The sequence below is a fragment of the Saccopteryx bilineata genome, chromosome 3 (genome assembly GCF_036850765.1).
Source record: "Saccopteryx bilineata isolate mSacBil1 chromosome 3, mSacBil1_pri_phased_curated, whole genome shotgun sequence".
Lineage (NCBI taxonomy): Eukaryota > Metazoa > Chordata > Mammalia > Chiroptera > Emballonuridae > Saccopteryx > Saccopteryx bilineata.
In genome coordinates, this window is record NC_089492.1 from 260,199,553 (window position 1) to 260,219,154 (window position 19,602).

The 19,602-nt window shown below is 40.7% G+C and overlaps 1 protein-coding gene and 1 non-coding gene across 2 annotated transcripts in view; one reads left to right on the forward strand and one right to left on the reverse strand.

Annotated features, from left to right (window-relative positions):
- Positions 1 to 19,602, forward strand: part of HIVEP3 (HIVEP zinc finger 3) — a 571,694-nt gene that overhangs the window by 61,076 nt on the left and 491,016 nt on the right. Inside the window, exon 2 of the mRNA XM_066269482.1 lies at positions 16,295 to 16,385. The gene's annotated coding sequence lies outside the window, so the exon portion shown is untranslated. The remainder of the gene's footprint in view (positions 1 to 16,294; positions 16,386 to 19,602) is intronic.
- Positions 9,725 to 9,800, reverse strand: TRNAA-CGC (transfer RNA alanine (anticodon CGC)). Its single transcript has one exon. It is a non-coding gene; the product is annotated as a tRNA-Ala (tRNA).

The window sequence follows — 19,602 nt, forward strand, 5'->3', positions numbered from 1 at the left end:
CTCTTCCCCTCCCGCAGCAGAGGCTCCATTGGAGCAAAGATGGCCCGGGCGCTGGGGATGGCTCCTTGGCCTCTGCCCCAGGCGCTAGAGTGGCTCTGGTCGCAGCAGAGCGACGCCCCGGAGGGGCAGAGCATCGCCCCTGGTGGGCAGAGCATCGCCCCTGGTGGGCGTGCCGGGTGGATCCCGGTCGGGCGCATGCGGGAGTCTATCTGACTGTCTCTCCCCGTTTCCAGCTTCAGAAAAATACAAAAAAAAAAAAAAAAATTATTATTACTAATTATTACTAATTTAATTTCTTATTACCTCCCAGGCTGTCACACCTCAGTAGAGCTCTAGTCTATTTAATAACTAATTGTCACCTTGGAAACATATAATTGGGGCAGTGTGGTCTAAGAAAACTAGACAGGACATGTTGATTTTGATGAGAAGAAATGGAAAAGGATTGCAGTGGGACTGTAGAGGCGAACAGGGTGAAGCTTGTCCTTGGCAAGGTCTGAACAATTAGAAATCAGGATGATGTAGTAGAAAGGGGGCAGGTAGGAGGAGTAGAGGTACTTTACAATTTTGTTTATGGCAAGTCCTAATCATCAGTGTACATCTAGAATTTGTGGGGCCAGAAATTATGCAACATAGAGTTCTCTCTTTAGGAAAAATAACTTACAAATAAAAAATAAAGTAATAAATAATTTTCTTAGAACAACAAAAACAACAACAACTAAACCTCCCAAAACAACCCACGACAAATTGCTGGATCCGGGGGCTATAGGGCCCTTTCCTCTGAGAGTTCTTTAGGTAATTGACCAGAAATGCCTTTAAATTGTTTCCTGTTACCACCTGGCTTCCCTCTTCTTCTGGACCTGTCTACTACTTCGGATGCCTCCCAGCTCTCACGGGGACTCACCCATGGGAGCGGGCCTGAAATTTAAAGTCTTAACTTCAGGGATGTACCCATGTGAGCGGTCCGGTCCTGCAATTATAGTCTCATTCGCTTCTCGGTAACTCTGCTTTTGCTGATTCTTTCTCATTGCTGATCTTTTCAAGCTTTCTCCTGGTTAATTCTTGGACGCTTAGGTGGTGACACTGTAAAGCAGTGATTACTTTATGACTTCTTGCAGATTCATCTTGCTTGTGGGTTACTCATAGCCCAAGCTGCTCCACAGCCCTAAGGCAGAAGTTTTTGTTCCTTTTCCTTCTTTCCCTGGAAGAAGAGGGGAACTGGCATTTGCTAGAGAGGGGTCAGTGGTTTTATCTGAAACAAATACTCTAGAAAATATTAAGTTGTGCTACCTCATTTTATTCCCCTCTCTCATTTTATGATGGTGATTCAGACGGATGGCAAATGTCAAATGTTGATTTTGCAAGTGGGGAAGAGGTAGGTCCAGGGGTGACACAAGTCTAGATTTTTAGTTTCTATCTAGGTAAAACATATAACTGAGCTTTCTAAGTGCTCAGGGAAGGTGTCACTGGAAAATATATTTCACTGAACGGTAAATTTCCAAGTAACACTGAGTGCCATTTGTCGTTTTTTTTTAATCTGAGAAATTCTACATGCATAGCAAACATTTATTACTTAAGCCTCATATCACAAGGTTCAGCAAACATCATCTTCATTGCACAGGTAGGAAAAATGGAAGCACGATGAGATTTCAGGGATATATGTCAGGTTCGTCCCATGAAGCCAAGAAATCACCCACCAGCCCTTCTCCTCACCCTCCCCTGTTCAGCTGCTCAGGGGAGAAAGCTTGAGGATGGTCATGCATCCAGCACTTCTGTCTTGTTAAGTCAGGATGCCTGAAGACCTTCTGCTCTTGTTCCTCATGGGTTGGAAAATTCAGTAGCACTCTTCATGTGGGGGACAGAAATCCAGTTGAATAAGCATAACCGGGGAAGAGGGGCTTTGTGGTAGCCAAATAGGCATGTTTCATGGGACCTCACAGCCACCTTGGGGGGGGGCAGGAGCTGGAGAGTGTCTAGGTACTCTTGTACTCCACCCCTCATCTCTGTTTTCGTCTTTATCACTGGAGACAAATTTTCTCTACCTCTTCCATTCACAGGGGAGAATTATGTCTCACGGCTTTCAGTTATAGGCGGAGACTCATCTGCTGGGCTTCTCTGGGCCAGTCAGAGAGGCTCTGGTCGCTCCTGGGACAGGGGCTTACCCTGGTTCAATCTTATACTGTCACATGGTACAACCGTGGCTGCCAACAGTCTGCTCTGGGGATCAGAGGCAGTGCCAAGAAAAAGGGGAGGGGGAATTAGGAGCTGGGCCAGTCACTCTCGAAGTATTTATTTTAGGTGGGAAATTTATGACAGCGCTGAAGGCCTCATTAAAGGCTGCCTTGGGGATATCGATCTTCAATTTAATCAAGATAACACATCAGGTTCCTCCCTTAGAAGACTGCCCAGTTCTCACCCTGCTCTAGAAACATTTACAGCGTGAATAGCCTCAGTGGTGACTGTGCCTTTAAGATGCCTGGCACCCTTTAAAGGATATAGTCCTAATCCTTCACAGTAGAGGGTGAAAGTGCTTTCAGCAACAGGGGACTGGAGGGGCTGGGCAGGAGTGTTTGAAAAACTTTATACAGAATTTAATTATTAATTCTTCTAATAAATACCACCAAGGCACCTGGGATATTATAATGGATAAGATATCATATCTGCCATCAAGGAACTGACAATCTAGTGGGGGAAAATAGATGTATAAACCGGAAATTAAAATACAGTGCAGCAGGTGCTGGGATGCAGGGGTGCACAGGGGTGGAGGCTGGGGGGACAATGGGAGCAGCAAAGAGGAGCGCCTCACCATCCTTGGGGTGGGGGCAGGACTGGGAGAGGTGGGAAGAAGGTAGCAGTTATGAGGAAGTTTCTAAGAAGCAAATATATCTAAGCTGTGTCTTGAAGGCCACAGTGATTTCTGAGCTGGCAAAGACAGAGTTGGCCTTGATCCTGATGTCCTGAGAATGGCTGGAAGAGTAAATCAGAGAAATAGGACTAATCTCATAGAAAGGCACATGCAGAGAGCTTTTAATACAGGTAAATGCATATAATAAACGCAGGAGATTTGCTGATATACACATCATCTAGTCCTTATATGTATGCATGCTAACACTCAGCCAATCAGTGAAGAACATTAGGATCAAGGCCAATCTTCAAGAGCCTTGAATGCTGTGAGTGTTCTGATTATATTTTCTAATGTAACTTAAGAGAAAATGTGGTCATCTCATTTAGCCCATTTTAACATGGTAAGAAAAATGGTCTCGATATTTTTGAAATGATATTGTTTGGTCAGCGCGATGTTTAATTTTACATATCAACTTGGCTAGACCGGGTATATGGTCAAATACCAGTCTGCTTGTTGTTGTGAAGATAGTTTTTAGATGAGATGAACTTTTAAATCAGTAGATTTGAGTGAAGCCTATTTTTGTCTGTCTGTTTATATCTATCTGTCTATCTATCTATCTATCTATCTATCTATCTATCTATCTATCACCTATCTATACTATTGATAGAACGAGGACTCTGATATCAGTTTTCAACTGGTGGCCCTGTTACTCAGGGAGTCATTATGGGAAGGTTTTGACCTTATGATATGAGTGGCATAGCTTCTTCTTCTTTTCTGCCCATTCATAGAATTTTACTTAAGTACTTGCCTGAGCTGTCTGAAAGAATGGAGACTATTTTTTCTTTTCTTGCCCCTTCTCCCATCTCTCCTCCTCCTCCCTCTTCCCCACAGATCAGCCATGTTAATGAGATGATTATGCACAATTTTATATACACGTTACTATTTTTGCCTTTGCTTTTCTTATGCAATCTCCACATCTTGCTTCCCCATTTAGTAGTACTGCATGGAAATCTCTCCAACTAGGCAGGTAGAGATGAACCCTATTCTTCATTTCCTGTATTGTATTCCTTAGCATTCATGTGACAACACTTATTCAATCACTTTCCAATAACAGTCTTTCACTGTTTTGAGGGGTTTTTTTGGTTGTTGTTTTTTTGGGCCGTTAAAGCGCTGTGAACAACATCCATATATATATGGCTCTGTGAGTTTTACTACCACTTACTTCCAAAACAAGCCCCAGTTAATTTATCCTGGTAGAACATACAAAATGTGGTGTGACTTTTAAAATAAAATTTGGTTTTAATTAATGACCCTCAGAACAGATTGGGCTTTCATGGTCTTTATTTATATTTCATTTCTCATATTCTTTTATTTTTCAGTATGTTCCTCTTATGCCTAAGGAAGATACAGAACCCGCCCCCCGCCAGCCTAGTATTATTAAAAACTCAACTTTCCGGCCCTGACCGGTTGGCTCAGTGGTAGAGCGTCGGCCTGACGTGCAGAGGTCCCGGGTTTGATTCCTGGCCAGGGCACACAGGAGAAGCGCCCATCTGCTTCTCCACCCCTCCCCCTCTCCTTCCTCTCTGTCTCTCTCTTCCCCTCCCGCAGCCGAGGCTCCATTGGAGCAAAGATGGTCCGGGTGCTGGGGATGGCTCCTTGGCCTCTGCCCTAGGCGCTAGAGTGGCTCTGGTTGCAACAGAGCGATGCCCCAGAGGGGCAGAGCATCGCCCCCTGGTGGGCAGAGCGTCGCCCCTGGTGGGCGTGCCGGGTGGATCCCGGTCAGGCGCATGCAGGAGTCTGTCTGACTGTCTCTCCCCGTTTCCAGCTTCAGAAAAATACAAAAAAAAAAAAATCAACTTTCAAGAAGCTTATTTCTAACAATTTAGAAGCCTGACCTGTGGTGGCACAGTGGAAGTGTCGACCTGGAATGCTGAGGTCGCTGGTTGAAACCCTGGGCTTGCCCACTCGACACATACAAGAAGCAACTATGGGTTGATGCTCCCTGTTTTCCCTCCACCCCCTTTTCTCTCTTTCTCTCCTCTCTCTAAAACCAATAAATAAAATCTCTAAAAAAATACCTCATTATAGAATAAAAAAATAAAATATTTCTCCTCCCCCCACAAATTTGGAACATAGTTTTAATATGTGCAAATTCAAAGGTATGGCCATGAAGTAAGAGTTATTTCTACTTATATTGTGGTGTTTAAGATATAATTGTCTTAGATCATCTTTTAGAAAATTATATAAATAGGTCAAAACAGGAACTTGTCAGCTTGTTTTCTTGCAATATCCACAAAGATTTTAACCAAGGCTAACCTTTTAGGCAAAAGTCATTAGTGGGATCTTATTGCTCCAGAATTCCAACATGAGTTCAGGGTCACAGCAAGCCACCAGGGCTGTCAAACACCGCCATGGGTAATGAACCAGCAAGGTCACTTTAGGAAAGCAGTTTATCAAAATCCCGGTTCTAAGATAATTCAAAATACATAAAACATCTTTTCACAAAAATGTTCATCATAGGTTTTTATTTATATGAATACAAAATGGAAAGGAACCTAAATGTCCAAAAATAAAATAAAAGTTAAATAACTATAGAATGACTTAATGAACTATTGCAGAGACACTATAGAGAAAGGTTAGGAAGAGTAGGAAGACTATGTAGCAATATGAATTTAAGAGAATAACAGGCTACAAAGTTATGTGTGCAAATCAGTTATAAGTGTATTAAAATTTACACAAACATAAGAAGTTAGTGAGGAACATATTGAAATCCTAGCAGTTGACTCTATGGAGTTTTGAGCAGAGAAGGATATTGTGTTACATTTCTCTTCTACCTTTTAGAATGAGAGAACCAATGAAGAAAATCAATTTCTGATGAGATTATGAGTTCATCCTTTTGAACACCTGGGAATGATCAGGATTGAAGTGACATAAACAAGGTGGAAATAGGGGTTTTCCATAGCAACAGCGTTCTTTGAAGACAAAGAATATTTGAGAACAGATAATACAAGGAAGGTTTTAAATTTTGTTTAGGTTTTTCATTTGATTAATTCAGAATTAATTCAACCAAACAATATTACAATTTACAAATAAACAGAAACAGGAAGAGGACAGAGTTAACTGGTGATGATGAAATTATAATGAATTATAAAAAAGTGTGTGTGTGTGGGGAAACAGTAAATACCTCTGTACTTTGCACCCAGCTCTGTCAAAACCTAGTATTTCCTTTTATTGCTTCTGATAAAAAATTAAAAATTAAGTTGAAGGTCCTGAGAACCTTCTCTTTATCCCATTTTTCCTTTTCCTTGCCCAGCGCTAATCAATAATTATCATTCGTATTCATATTTTTATTTCACCACCATACTTATTTGTATCCAGAAATCGTAGATAGCATAATTTTCAGGTTTTAAAACTTATTGCCAATATTTTCACCCCTAGTACATTATTTTACAATTTGATTTTGCACTCAGTATCATGTCTTAAGATTTATACACATGGACTCATGTAAGCTTTAACTTATGTATTTACCTGTTATAAAGTAGTCCACTGAAGAAACATGCCAGGTTGTTTGTTTGTTTGTTTGTTTGTTTTCGTGAGAGAAAGATAGACAGACAGGAAGGGAGAGATGTGAGAAGCATCAGTTCTTCATTGCGGCACCTTAGTTGTTCATTGATTGCTTTCTCGTATGTGCCTTGACCTGAGGCTCCAGCTGAGTTGGTGACCCCTTGCTCAAGCCAGTGACCTTGGACTCAAGCCAGTGAACTTTGGGCTCAAACCAGTGACCATGGGGTCATGTCTATGATCCCATGCTCAAGCCAGCAACCATGGGTCATATCTAGGAACATGCCACAGTTTAATTTATCCTTTCTTTTACTTATGGACCTTTAGTCAGTTTCCATTTTATGCTTTTATTGTCTGCTTCCACACATGTACAAGATTTTCTCTGCAGTATATACCTAGAAGTGGAATTGCAGAGTAGCTCATTTTTACAAGATAAGGTCAAATTATTCTCCAAAGTGGTTATATCGATTTATACTTATGTAAAGAGTATGTGGGAGTTCTTGTAGCCATAAATGGTCCCCTGTATGTGGGGTTATCGACATTTTTAATTTTGACAATCTGATATTGTGAAATGTTATATAATTTTCAACTTTCTGATTACCAGTGTGCTCAAATATTCTTTCATTGATTTATGGTTCAGTAAGTTCTATTCTTCTTCTGTGAATTGTCTGTTTAGGGTTTTTCTTCACTTTTTGGAGAGTATTGGTTGACATTCTGTTATTAATCTGTAGACTTTGTGTGTCAATTTTGAACACTAATTTTTTTGTCAATTATATACATCATAAATACTTCTAAGTTTGCATCTTGTTTTTAACCTGTTCCTGATAACTTTGTTGGATATATTACTTTTAATAACAAATATATCAATCTTTTACACCATGATTGGTATTTTTGCTTTTTATTTAGAAAAATCTTTCCTTTTTTTTTTTTTTTTTACAGGGATAGAGAGAGAGAGAGAGTCAGAGAGAGGGATAGATAGGGACAGACAGACAGGAATGGAGAGAAATGAGAAGCATCAATCATCAGTTTTTCGTTGTGACACCTTAGTTGTTCATTGATTGCTTTCTCATATGTGCCTTCAGCAGACCAAGTAACCCCTTGCTCAAGCCAGCGACCTTGGGTCCAAGCTGGTAAGCTTTTTGCTCAAGCCAGATGAACCCGCGCTCAAGCTGGCGACCTCGGGGTCTCGAATCTGGGTCCTTCCATATCCCGGTCCGACACTCTATCCACTGCACCACCACCTGGGCAGTATTTCCTTTTTAAAAACCCTTTTTTCTTCACTTTAAAAATATTCTCTATATATTTTTGAAGTTAAAAATGTTAATTTTAATATTAATATTCAGTCTTTACCTGGAATTTATTTTATATAACGTGAGTTAAGCATTGAGTTTTAATTCTTCCTTTTGGATATGCCACAGCATAAATTATTAAACAACCCATCCTTTCAGCATTGATTATAATGCTGTCTCTGTCATATATCAGGTCTTCACGTACATGGTAGTCTGTTTCTGTACTCTCTGTCTTGCTCTATTGATTTATTTGTCATTCTTAAGCCAATTCCACATGGTCTTAGCTATTGTGGCTTCAGGTAAACCCAGTTTTCTAGAAGGCAAGTCCCCTAACCTTCTTATTTGTCACAATTATCTCAGGTATTCAGGTCTCTTTGCTCTTCCAAATGAATTTTTAGATCACCTTCTCCTATTGCAATTTTGACTAAAATCATATTCAATAAAAGAATGTTTCAGAGAGAACTGCCGCCTTCACCATAGCAAGTCTTTATCATCCTTGAACATGTTGTGCCTCTCTACTTACTCCGGTCTTCCTGTATACCTTTCACAATGTTTTGTAATATTCTCCAGGAAGGCCATACACATCTTCTGCTAGATTTATTCCCGGGTGCTTTATGTTTTGTTGCTATTATGAATAACTATTCCTTTTCTATTACATTTTCTAATTCATCATCACTGGTATTTAGAAAAATTACTAATATTTGTTATTTTTGTGTTTTGGACCTGTTGACATTTTAAGAAATTTTATTTAGACAATTAATTTTAATGGGGTAACATTGATCAATTAGAGTACATAGATTTAGAGAAAACATCTCCAGATCATTTTGACATTTGATTATGTGTATACCCATCACTCAAAGTCAAATTGTCCTCTGTCACCTTTTATTTGGTTTTCTTTATGCCCCTTTCCTCCCCCCTCCCCTCCCCCTGGTAACCACTGCACTCTTGTCCATATCCGTGAGTCTCAATTTTGTGCTGTTGACTTTTCTTATTACTACTAAGAGATTATTATAGATTCTCTTAGATTTGATATCTTTTAGATAACAAATCAGCTGCAGTTTGTCATATTCAACTTTTCATAGTCATATACCTCTGATTCCTTTTCCCCTCATTGTGCATTGACTTTGACCTCCAGTACAATGTGAAATAGAAGTGTTTATAGAAAGAATCCTCACTTGTTCCCAATCTATGTTTTTGTGGTTTCGCCATTGGATATGCTATTTGCTTCAGTTTGAAAAGAATGTATAAGTGTTACTTGTTGGACACACAGTTATATATATTTATTAGATCAGTGTTTTGTAACTCATAGGTTACAATCTATCCTTGGGTTGTGAAATCGATTTAGTTGGTTGAATCTCACATTTTAAATAAAGTAAAATGGAAAGAAACAAATTATATCTGAATGCATCACTTATATTAAAGGTTAATATTTGAAAGTTATTTTTATATGTCTCTATCTATTTATTTATATGTGTGCACACACATGTGTATTAGATTTTGATATAAAATACATTTCTTAAAGGGGTCACATGAAAAAATACTTGGAAAATTCTGTATTGTATCATGCTTTTAAATTTTGTTCACAAATTTACTATTACTATGGCCTTACTAATTTTTTGCCTGACTAATCAATCTGTGTCTGATAGAAGTGTTTGAAGAACTTTGGACTCTGATTGTAGATTTGTCCATTTTCTTGTAACTCTGTCTACTTTGCTTTATATGTTTTAAAGCTATATCTTTTTTGTGTGTGTATTTTTCTGAAGTTGGAAACGGGGAGGCAGTCAGACAGACTCCCGCATGCGGCCGACCGAGATCCACCCGGCATGCCCACCGGGGGCAATGCTCTGCCCTTCTGGGGCATTGCTCTGTTGCAACCAGAGCCATTCTAGCGCCTGAGGCAGAGGCCATAGAGCCATCCTCAGTGCCTGGGCCAACTTTGCTCCAATGGAGCCTTGGCTGCGGGAGGGGAAGAGAGAGACAGAGAGGAAGGAGAGGGGGAGGGGTGGAGAAGCAGATGGGCGCTTCTCCTGTGTGCCCTGGCCAGGAATCAAACCCGGGACTTCTGCATGCGAGGCCGATGCTCTACCACTGAGCCAACCGGCCAGGGCCTTAACTTTTTGCATTAAATTAACGTCACCTCATTAACCATATACATCTTTACTTTCTTCATTTCTTTACTTTTAACCAATTCAATTCAATATGTTAGTCTCTGTTTTATAATAAATGCATTTAGTACAATTGCACTTATTGTGACTACTGATATACTTTAACTTTTTGTGTGTTTTCTCTTTACTGGCATTTTTCTTATGTTCATTCTCACCCTCACGTCAGTCCTTTTGGCTTTTAATTAAGTTGGCAAATTATTTTAACAATATTTCTTTTATTTTTCCCTCTGTTGGTTGTTAATCTATTCTTTTAATGGTTTTCCTAAAATTTTTAACACAGCCTATTTGAATTAAAGTATTCCAATGAATATGTTGTTTGTTAACATTTCTATCCTTCTACACACAGCATGTACACAAGCAATATTTATTCAAGCCTAAAAGCATATTTAATTTTTTCTCACCATTATTTCAGTGTTTCTTCTATTTCTTATCTTTTCTGTAGTTTCACATTTCTTTTTACTGAAATATACATTTTACTAAGTATGTAAATGTGTCTATGTATGTAGGAGGACACATTTAGTCTTTTAGTCTTTGTACTTTTGAAAATGTCTTTTTTTTCCCCCTTACTCTTGATAATAATTTAGCTGAATATAAAATTCTAGTTTGACAACTGTTTTAGCATGTTAAGGATGTTACTACATTGTCTCTGGCCACCATTGTTGCTGAAAATTAGTCGTCAGCCTAATGGTTCTGGATATTTTGGGGGGAGTCTTTTCTCTTTGGTAGCATTTAGGCGTTTTTTCTTATGACTGATGATCTGCACCTTCACATGCTCTTCACAGAGTGTCCATTCTAGTAGAAGATGTATGTCTTTTGCAATTATGAAAATTCTCAGCTGTAGCCTAACCTGTGGTGTCTCAGTAGATAAAGCGTAGAGCTGGACTGCTGAGGTCACCAGTTCAAAATCCTGGGCTTGTCCGGTCAAGGCACATATGAGAAGCAACTACTATGAGTTGATGATTCCCACTCCTTCCCTCCTTCCTTTCTATCTCTCTCCCTTCTCTCTCTAAAATCAATAAATAAGATCAGTTATAATCTCTAAATATTACTTCTCTATCATTCCCTACAACCTCTTCTTTTGGGACATATACCAGATACAGGGTAAAACCTCTCAAGGTATCTTCCATGTCTGTTAATGACTATTAAAAATCATCTCATTGTCACTCAGGACAATGTCTGCGTGTATGTCTCACAAATATTTTCTAATTCATTATCCTATGGATCTAATCCATAGTTCATCTTGTCTTTTGATTTTTTAAATTTTAGTAACTATATATTTTTTTTGGTTCCAGTATATATTTGGGTGTTCTTAATACCCACCTGGTTTGTTTCATTTATGTCTCTTACTCATTATTAATGGACTTGATACCTGCACATATGCCTTTTTTTCTTTTCTTTTCTTTTCTTTTTTTTTTTTACAGTGACAGAGAAAGAGAGTCAGAGAGAGGGATAGATAGGGACAGACAGACAGGAATGAAGAGAGATGAGAAGCATCAATCATTAGTTTTTCATTCCAACACCTTAGTTGTTCATTGATTTATTTCTTATATGTGCCTTGACTGCGGGCCTTCAGCAGACCGAGTAACCCCTTGCTCAAGCCAGCGACCTTGGGTCCAAGCTGGTGAGCTTTGCTCAAACCAGATAAGCCCACGCTCAAACTGGCGACCTCGGGGTCCTGAACGTGGGTCCTTCCGCATCCCAGTCTGATGCTCTATCCACTGCACCACCGCCTGGTCAGGCTGCACATATGCCTTTGAGTATTCTAGACATACTTATTTTAGTCTTTGTAAAAAGAGTGTTTCAGGAAATTAATTTTATATCTAGGCATTTCATGTTTTATAGCAGGGGTCAGGAACCTATGACTCGTGAGCCAGATGTGCTGCTCACACATGATGGCTGCATCTGGCTCGCAGACAAATCTTTAATTAAAAAATAATAATATCGTTAAAAATATAAAACATTCTCATGTATTACAATTCATTCCTTTCCTACCGCTCATGTTCATGGTTGCAGGTGACTGGAGCCAATCACAGCTGCCCTACAGGACAACACCAAATTTTTATTGGATAATGCGTAAGGTACACGGGTCGTTGTATGGCTCTCATAGAATTACATTTTAAAATATTTGGCATTCATGGCTGCTCTCTCAGCCAAATAAGTTCCTGACCCGTTTTATAGGATGTTTTCTTTATTATTAGATGTTTCCATTTTGAGTGTGTGTGTGTGTGTGTGTGTGTGTGTGTGTTTCTCTAATCTTGTTTGTCTAGCAGTTTTGGGGATCTGAAGTTGCCTTCAGCTGACCTTCCTGTATGTCTCTAGTACAGCACCAGGTGGAATTTGCTCTGGAGGGATACAGTCCTGGGGCAGCAGATGGCTGGCTCAGTTCCTGGCCAGGACGTTGTATCTACAGCCTGCTTTTCTAAGGCAAGAATCCCCTGTGTGTTTCAGGATATGAGCTGATAATTGCTTTTTCTTAATGGACTCCTTTCTGCAGAGGGAGGAACCCTATCTCAGCCTCTGGCTTCAAGCAGTAAGCCTGGGTCTGATCCACTATTGTGTTATGAAGCACTTTTAGTTTCCATTACATAGTAGGAGCCAAAATTCAAACTGCTACTATATGCTTGCAGACTTGGAACATAGAAGACCTGTGGCTTCAACCTCACTCACCACTTTGTAATTCATTGCCATTTCCTGTCAATGGAGATGTTTATCTTTTTTCTTCTCTCTTTTTATACTTGATCAATCACTGCAGTTTGTTTGGAGCAAAGGAGATTGGATCAAAGCATTCATTTTTGATACTTCATCTTTTTTTTTTTTTTTTTTTTTTTTTTACAGAGGCAGAGATAGACAGGGACAGACAGACAGGAACAGAGAGAGATGAGAAGCATCAATCATCAGTTTCTCGTTGTGCGTTGCGACTTCTTAGTTGTTCATTGATTGCTTTCTCACATGTGCCTTGACCGTGGGCCTTCAGCAGACCGAGTAACCCCTTGCTGGAGCCAACGACCTTGGGTCCAAGCTGGCGAGCTCTTTGCTCAAGCCAGATGAGCCCACGCGGGACCTCGGAGTCTCGAACCTGGGTACTTCCGCATCCCAGTCCGACGCTCTATCCACTGCGCCACCGCCTGGTCAGGCGTGATACTTCATCTTAACTGGAAGTCTAATCCTATGGTTAAGTTTTAAATTTTGTTTTAAAATCCATTTACTTTTAGTTTCTGAAAGCTACATGTTGTCATATTGTAGCTTTATAACTATATACTTAAAATAATATATTTTATTATATAATTTTACTTACATTTATTATTAAAAAAGGCCCCAAAACATGCATTTTAATTTTTTTAGTGAAAAGTAAACAACTTAAATGTCTTTCTTTTTTAATTAGGTGAGAGGCAGGGAGGCAGAGACAGACTCCTACATGTGCTCCAATTAAGATTTACCTGGCAAGCCCCCTACCAGGAGATGCTCTGCCTGTCTGAGCCGTTGCTCTGCTGCTCGGCAACCAAGCTATTTTAGCACCTGAGGTGAGGCCATGGAGCCATCCTCAGCACCCAAGGTCAATTTTGCTCAAACATTTGAGACATGGCTATGGAGGGGAAGAGAGAGAGAGAGGGGAGTAGAGAAGCAGATGGTTGCCTCTCCTGTGTGCCCTGACAGGGAATTGAACCTGGAACTTCTACATGCTGGGCCAATGCTCTGCCAACCAGCCAGGGCCAAATGTCTGTTGTTTTGGATGGGGATTTACATGTTTTTCATATAGCATGGCACTTTCTCCAGCAGAACCATCTCAGATATTCTATGATTCAACTTCAGAACTAGATGGAGAAAGTTCACAATCCACTTGTTGATGGAAGTCAGCCTAACACAGTTGGCTAAGAGACTCGGGGATCCCTGTGAAACACTCAGTCTTGGCTTTAAATCCCAGCAACCCCGACTGTTAGTTGTATGACTGTGGGCAGGTTACACAAACTCATAAGCCTCCTTTTCCTCATTGTCAATGTGTTGGTAATAATAGAAACTAATAGTATTGTTTGAGGATCAAATGACATGTTCTATGAAGAAAATTTGACTAAACTGAATTTCCCAGACTAGTAATCTTAATGAAATTTGCCCTCCCCATTGGTGGCCAAAAAATCACCTTCAAATTTTTTATAGCTATGAATCAAAGCCTTGCCAGGAGAGACTTTCCCTTCCATGCCACTAAAAGGTTAACATCTTCATGTTTTTCTACTCTTCTGTTTTGACCAGTAGAAAGAGTTCATTTCTTCCCTCCTGAGTTAAAAAAAAAATCCAACAAACTGGAGGATGATCTCAGTTTGAGAAGAACAACTCAACTATGGGATGATGCAATGCCTATAAATATTGTCCTATTAGACCAGGGCTAAGTGGCTTAAACGGCCTAGTTAAATAAAGCTAACCTGCTTGGTCCCTCCCGCTCGCAAAACCAAGAACCTAGGGACTCAATATGATCCCAGGGGACTCAACTTTAAAGGCACCTTATTTAACTTGCTTTTAAAAATAGTGCACCATATTTTTATGTGTTTTACTTGGCAGATGCACTGACTAAGGGCGTCTGTCTGCCTGGTCTGTCTGCCGGGTTTAGTATCAACACAACACCTTTTGTTAATGGTTGTAGGAAGTAAGTGTGCTAAAATGAAGTACACTGATGCATGTGTGAAAGCTTGTTACTCGCTCACAGAGTAATGAGATACATGTAGGGGAAAGGAGAGGTCAAGAACAGAGTTGCTCAAGAGAAAAAAAGGGCTGTGTCTCTAGGGCTGACTTCACACCATATTTGGAACAAGAATCAATGTTTGAATGTATGACACCGCTTTCTTTTTTTCCGGTTTTATTGAAAAACAATTAACATGCATCACTGTATAAGTTTAAGGCACAGCCTGGCCGGTGGTGGTGCAGCGGATAGAGCATCCACCTGGGATGCTGAAGTCCCAGATTTGAAACTCTGAGGTAGCTGCTTGAGAGCAGGCTCATCTGACTTGAGTGCAGGCTCACCAACTTGAGCACAGGGTTGCTGGCTTGCATGTGAGATCATAGGCATGACCCCAAAGTCGCTGGCTTGAGCAAGGAGTCTCTGACTTGGCTTGAGTCCCCCAGTCAAGGCACGTATGAGGAGCAATCAATGAACAACTGAAGTGATGAAGCTACAAATTGATGCTTCTCATCTTTCTCCCTTCCTGCCTGTCTGTCTCTCTTGCAAAAAAACCCAAAAAACCAAAAAACAAAACAAATAAAACCTTAAGGCACAGTGTGGTAGCTTGATTTACATATATATTAAAATGATTACCACAATAGGTTCAGCTAATATCAAACTTCTTACATAGAATGAAATAAAAAAGAAAAAATAAGTTCTTATGATAAGAACTCTTGGGATTTACTCTCTTAATGAATTGGTACAGCTGCTACGGAAAGTAGTATGGATGGTTCTCAAAAATTAAAAAATGGAACTATGATATGATCCAGCAATACTACTTCTGAGAATTTATCCAAAAGTAATCAGGATCTCAAAGAGATCTTAGCACTCCTGTGTTCACTGCAGCACTATTCACAATAGCCGAGACATGGCATGGACACAGCCTTAAATGTCCATCAACAGATGAATGAATAAAGGAGATGTGACACACACACACACACACACACACACACACACACACACACACACACACACACTAGAATACCATTCGGCCTTAAACAAGAGGGAGATTCTGTCATACGCAACAACATGGATGAACTTTGAGGACATTATGCTATAGGAAATGAACCAGTCACACAAAGATAAAGTCTTCGTGATTCCACTTAAACGAGGTATCTAAAATAGTGAAATTCACAAACTCAAAGTGTGGAATGGTGGCTGCCAGGGTCTGTGGGGAGGGGGAAATGGAGAGTTACTAATTAATGGACATACAGTTTCAGGTAAGTAAGATGAATAAGTTGTAAAGTTCTGCTGTACAACATTATACCTAAAGTCAACAGTACTATATTGTACCCTGAAACATTTCTTGAGTGTAAATCTCATGTTAAATGTTCTTACCAGAATACAATACAATACAAGGCAAGGCAGTACAATACAACACAGTACAGTACAATAGAGAGAACAGAGAAGGGAGCCAAGAACAGAGTCTTGGAGAAGTAGGAGAACTACTTTGTATATGTATGATCTAGTCTTTCTGTGGCCCGACATTCCCAACCTTCATGTCTTTGCTCACTCTTTCCTCATCTTTAGATTCTCTGCCACCAGCTTGAAATGTCTGAATTCTTCCAGTGTCTCAAACGAAAGTAGTTCTTCAACACAATGTCTGCTCCTCTTTATTTACCATTCACTCTCAGCTTTGTGTTATAGTTATTTGCACACTCACATATATGTTTCAGGGTATGTGTTTTCTAGTGGCCAGAAAACTCAGCTTCCTGCTCTTGTGGTCCAGATTCTCACTGACCTTGCTGAAGAAGATGCTGATGATGATAGTGAGGAGAAGATGAAGAAGCCCATGATAGTGAGGACGGACCATCAGGATGGTGTGTATATAACTTTTCAAGTAGACTTCCCTTGGTTTGAACTTAACCCTGCTGTTTGTTAATTGTGTAGCACTTGACCAAGCAAAGCTATTTTGAGAATAAGTTAACCAACATTCAGATGTGCTCTAGAGTAGTGGTCCCCAACCTTTTTTGGGCCACGGACCGGTTTAATGTCAGAAAATATTTTCACAGACCCGGCCTTTAGGGGATTGATAAATGTATCACGTGACCGAGACAAGCATCAAGAGTGAGTCTTAGACGGATCTAACAGAGAAAATCTGATCATTTTTAAAAAATAAAACATCGTCAGACTTAAATGTAAATAAAACGGAAATAATGTAAGTTATTTATTCTTTCTCTGCGGACCGGTACCGGTCTGCGGCCCGGGGGTTGGGGACCACTGCTCTACAGCACACAATAGAGGCTCCAGAAATGGTAAATTCTATTTTTTCTCCTGTATCCCATGTACTCAGTCCATGGTGGTTCTTTGTTTAGAAAAGCTTCCATCTTCAATGTACTAGCTAGGATTCTCTCAGTTGTTGGTGACTAAAGCCCAGCGTAAGTAAATAAAAAAACTAGAACATTTGGCTCATGTAACTGCAATGGTAAAGCAAGGCTTGACTCAGGGGTCAAATGATGTGTTCAGAACTATTTTTCTTTCTCCATGTCTTAGCTCTGCTTCCTCTGTGATTGTTCAGTTGGCCAGGCTCTGCCCCTCATGGCAGATGGCCACCAAAGCTTCTGTTTATGTTCTCGGCAGCCTCAGAGGAAGAAAAACACCTTTTCCCTAACTGCTCCAGCCAAAGTCCCAGAATTTCATCCAGTTGGTTTTGATTTACCTGGCTTAGGTCACATGCCCACCTCTGAACCAACCTGGGGAACTGATGTCCTGAGTTGCCATCCAGCCATTCTCCTCTTTCACCTGAGCTGAGGGTGAGGCTAGCCCACCCAATCCATATGACCAAGAAAAGGGAAGAGATGGCTTCTCAAGGGAAAAGGGAGTTGAGACCAGAATCAAGTGACCAAGTGACCAGAAGGCAAAACCAACAGGTGTCACTCATTTACATGACTGCAGTGAGGCTAGACACGCCTGGAGCAAACTTCTCTTCTGCTTTGTAGAATTTCTAAATACTCTTTGAAGACATATAGATGCCTCTATACCTCAGTAGTTTTGAGTTTCCTTATTTCTTTCGCAGTTCTATGGAATTGTGAGGGTGTGTGTATGTGTGTGTGTGTGTGTGTGTGGTCCTAGTGAGCTAAGTCTTAGGAATATGGTGGTTCTCTCATTGTCCCAGAAGGAAAGAGGTGGCACACTCAAAGGGGTTTAACATAAAGACTATTTACATAAATGTGGACAGGGTTAGCCCACATGGGTAGTGAAGCCTCCAGGGTGTAGCCTGGGGCAGCAAGAAGGAAGGGGATTGCTGGAGTCCAGGGAGAGCTGAACTTGGAAAAGGGGCTACTGGATGGGAGCTACGGCCTAGGAGGAGCACAACCATGGCATGATCCAAGTTGAGTAGGGAGGGAGCAGGAGGAGTAAATAGCCTACCTTTCTCTGCTCCCACCCTCCATTCTCATGCTGGTCCCTCCCATTGGCCAAATCCAACCAGGAGCCGGAGGGCAAGGGAGCACAGGTGAGACTGTCAGCAGAGCAGGGCAGAGAATGAAGACTAGCCAGCAAGACTCTGCTGTTCTGCAAGGTTTATTCTCTGGGAGGAAAGTATAATGTGTTAGACACTTGGCCCATGATCAGTGCAGTTGTGGAGGTAGGGGTGTTTAGTCAGTGTCTGGATAAATTCTGATTTATTCTCTTGGCTTTTGGAAATGTAATAATCTCTCCATCAAATCTCCATCTATCTGCCAAAATAATGCATGTCCTTTTGTACAAATGAAAGAATCACTGCTATTATGCAAACACTGAAAGGATACCACATTTGCATGCAAAGGGGAAAAACGAAAAATCCTATTTGCAATAAAATTAATTATACCAGTGTGGCAAAAAGACACATGAGTGTACATTTAACACTTGGACAGGAGCAGAACTAACTTGCCTTGCCAACGCTGATGAAAGAATGGAAGCCGGAAAGAAAATCCTTGGAAAATAGAGGCCTAGATAGAACAAATAGGAATTGGGAATTTCTGGCTGTTTTAAGACTCCTCCTCAACAGAAACAAAAGAGTGAAAACAAAGGTTTTTTACAAATGCTAACCATGAATATTAATGTTCTATTGCTGATGCCTGAACCAAGTTCCTCATTAAAATGGCCTTTTGGCAGAGAAGTGTTAGCATGCAAGATTGGGGACAGGTGTGAGGTGCCCTGGAAACGTGCTTTGCATCTGAAACCAGAAGGAAGATAGGTGCATTTTATTTAGAGCTGGTCAGATGTTTATTATATTGCTGTGTTCGACCATCAGGAGTAGCAGCTTTGAAAAGAAGGCAAAGGAATCCCATATGCAGAAGGGCAAGTTGAACTGTCACCTGAGGGACAGTTAATTAGTAAAATGCTCCCCTGCATTGTAAAAATGCTCCTCAGGCTGTTGGTTTGCTTCCAGAAGGCAGGGCCTGTGTCTACCTAGGTCTTATTCACCCTTTGTCACTGGTGCTTGGTGCAGAGCAGACAGCAAATGTTAAGAAATATGTTAATGATCCCTGGCCAGTTGGCTCAATGGTTGAGCATTGGCCTGGCATGTGGAAGTCCCAGGTTCGATTCCTGGCCAGGGCACACAGGAGAAGCGTTCATCTGCTTCTCCACCCTTCCCCCTCTCCTTCCTCTCTATCTCTCTCTTCCTCTCTCAGCCAAAGCTCCATTGGAGCAAAGTTGACCTGGGCACTGAGGACGGCTCCACGGCCTCCATTTCAGGCACTAGAATGGCTCTGGTTGCAATGGAGCAACAGGTCAGATGGGCAGAGCATCGCCCCTTAGTGGGCTTGCTAGGTAGATCATGGTTGGGCACATGTGGGAGTCTGTCTGTCTGCCTCCCTGCCTCTCACTTCAGAAAAAAAAAAAGAGAGAGAAATATGTTAATGAATGGGTCACAGAATTTTAGACAAAGTTGCCTTGGAAACCACCAATTTTGATGGTTCTGAAAGAAAAAGTGCATTTGGAGTGAGGGGTTGGGCAGTGGTAGTGGGAGAATGAGAAAAAGGAGATGTATTTGGGAGATTTTTTTTAAAAAAAATATGTTCCCCAAATCCAGTGTCTACATGAGTATCAGGA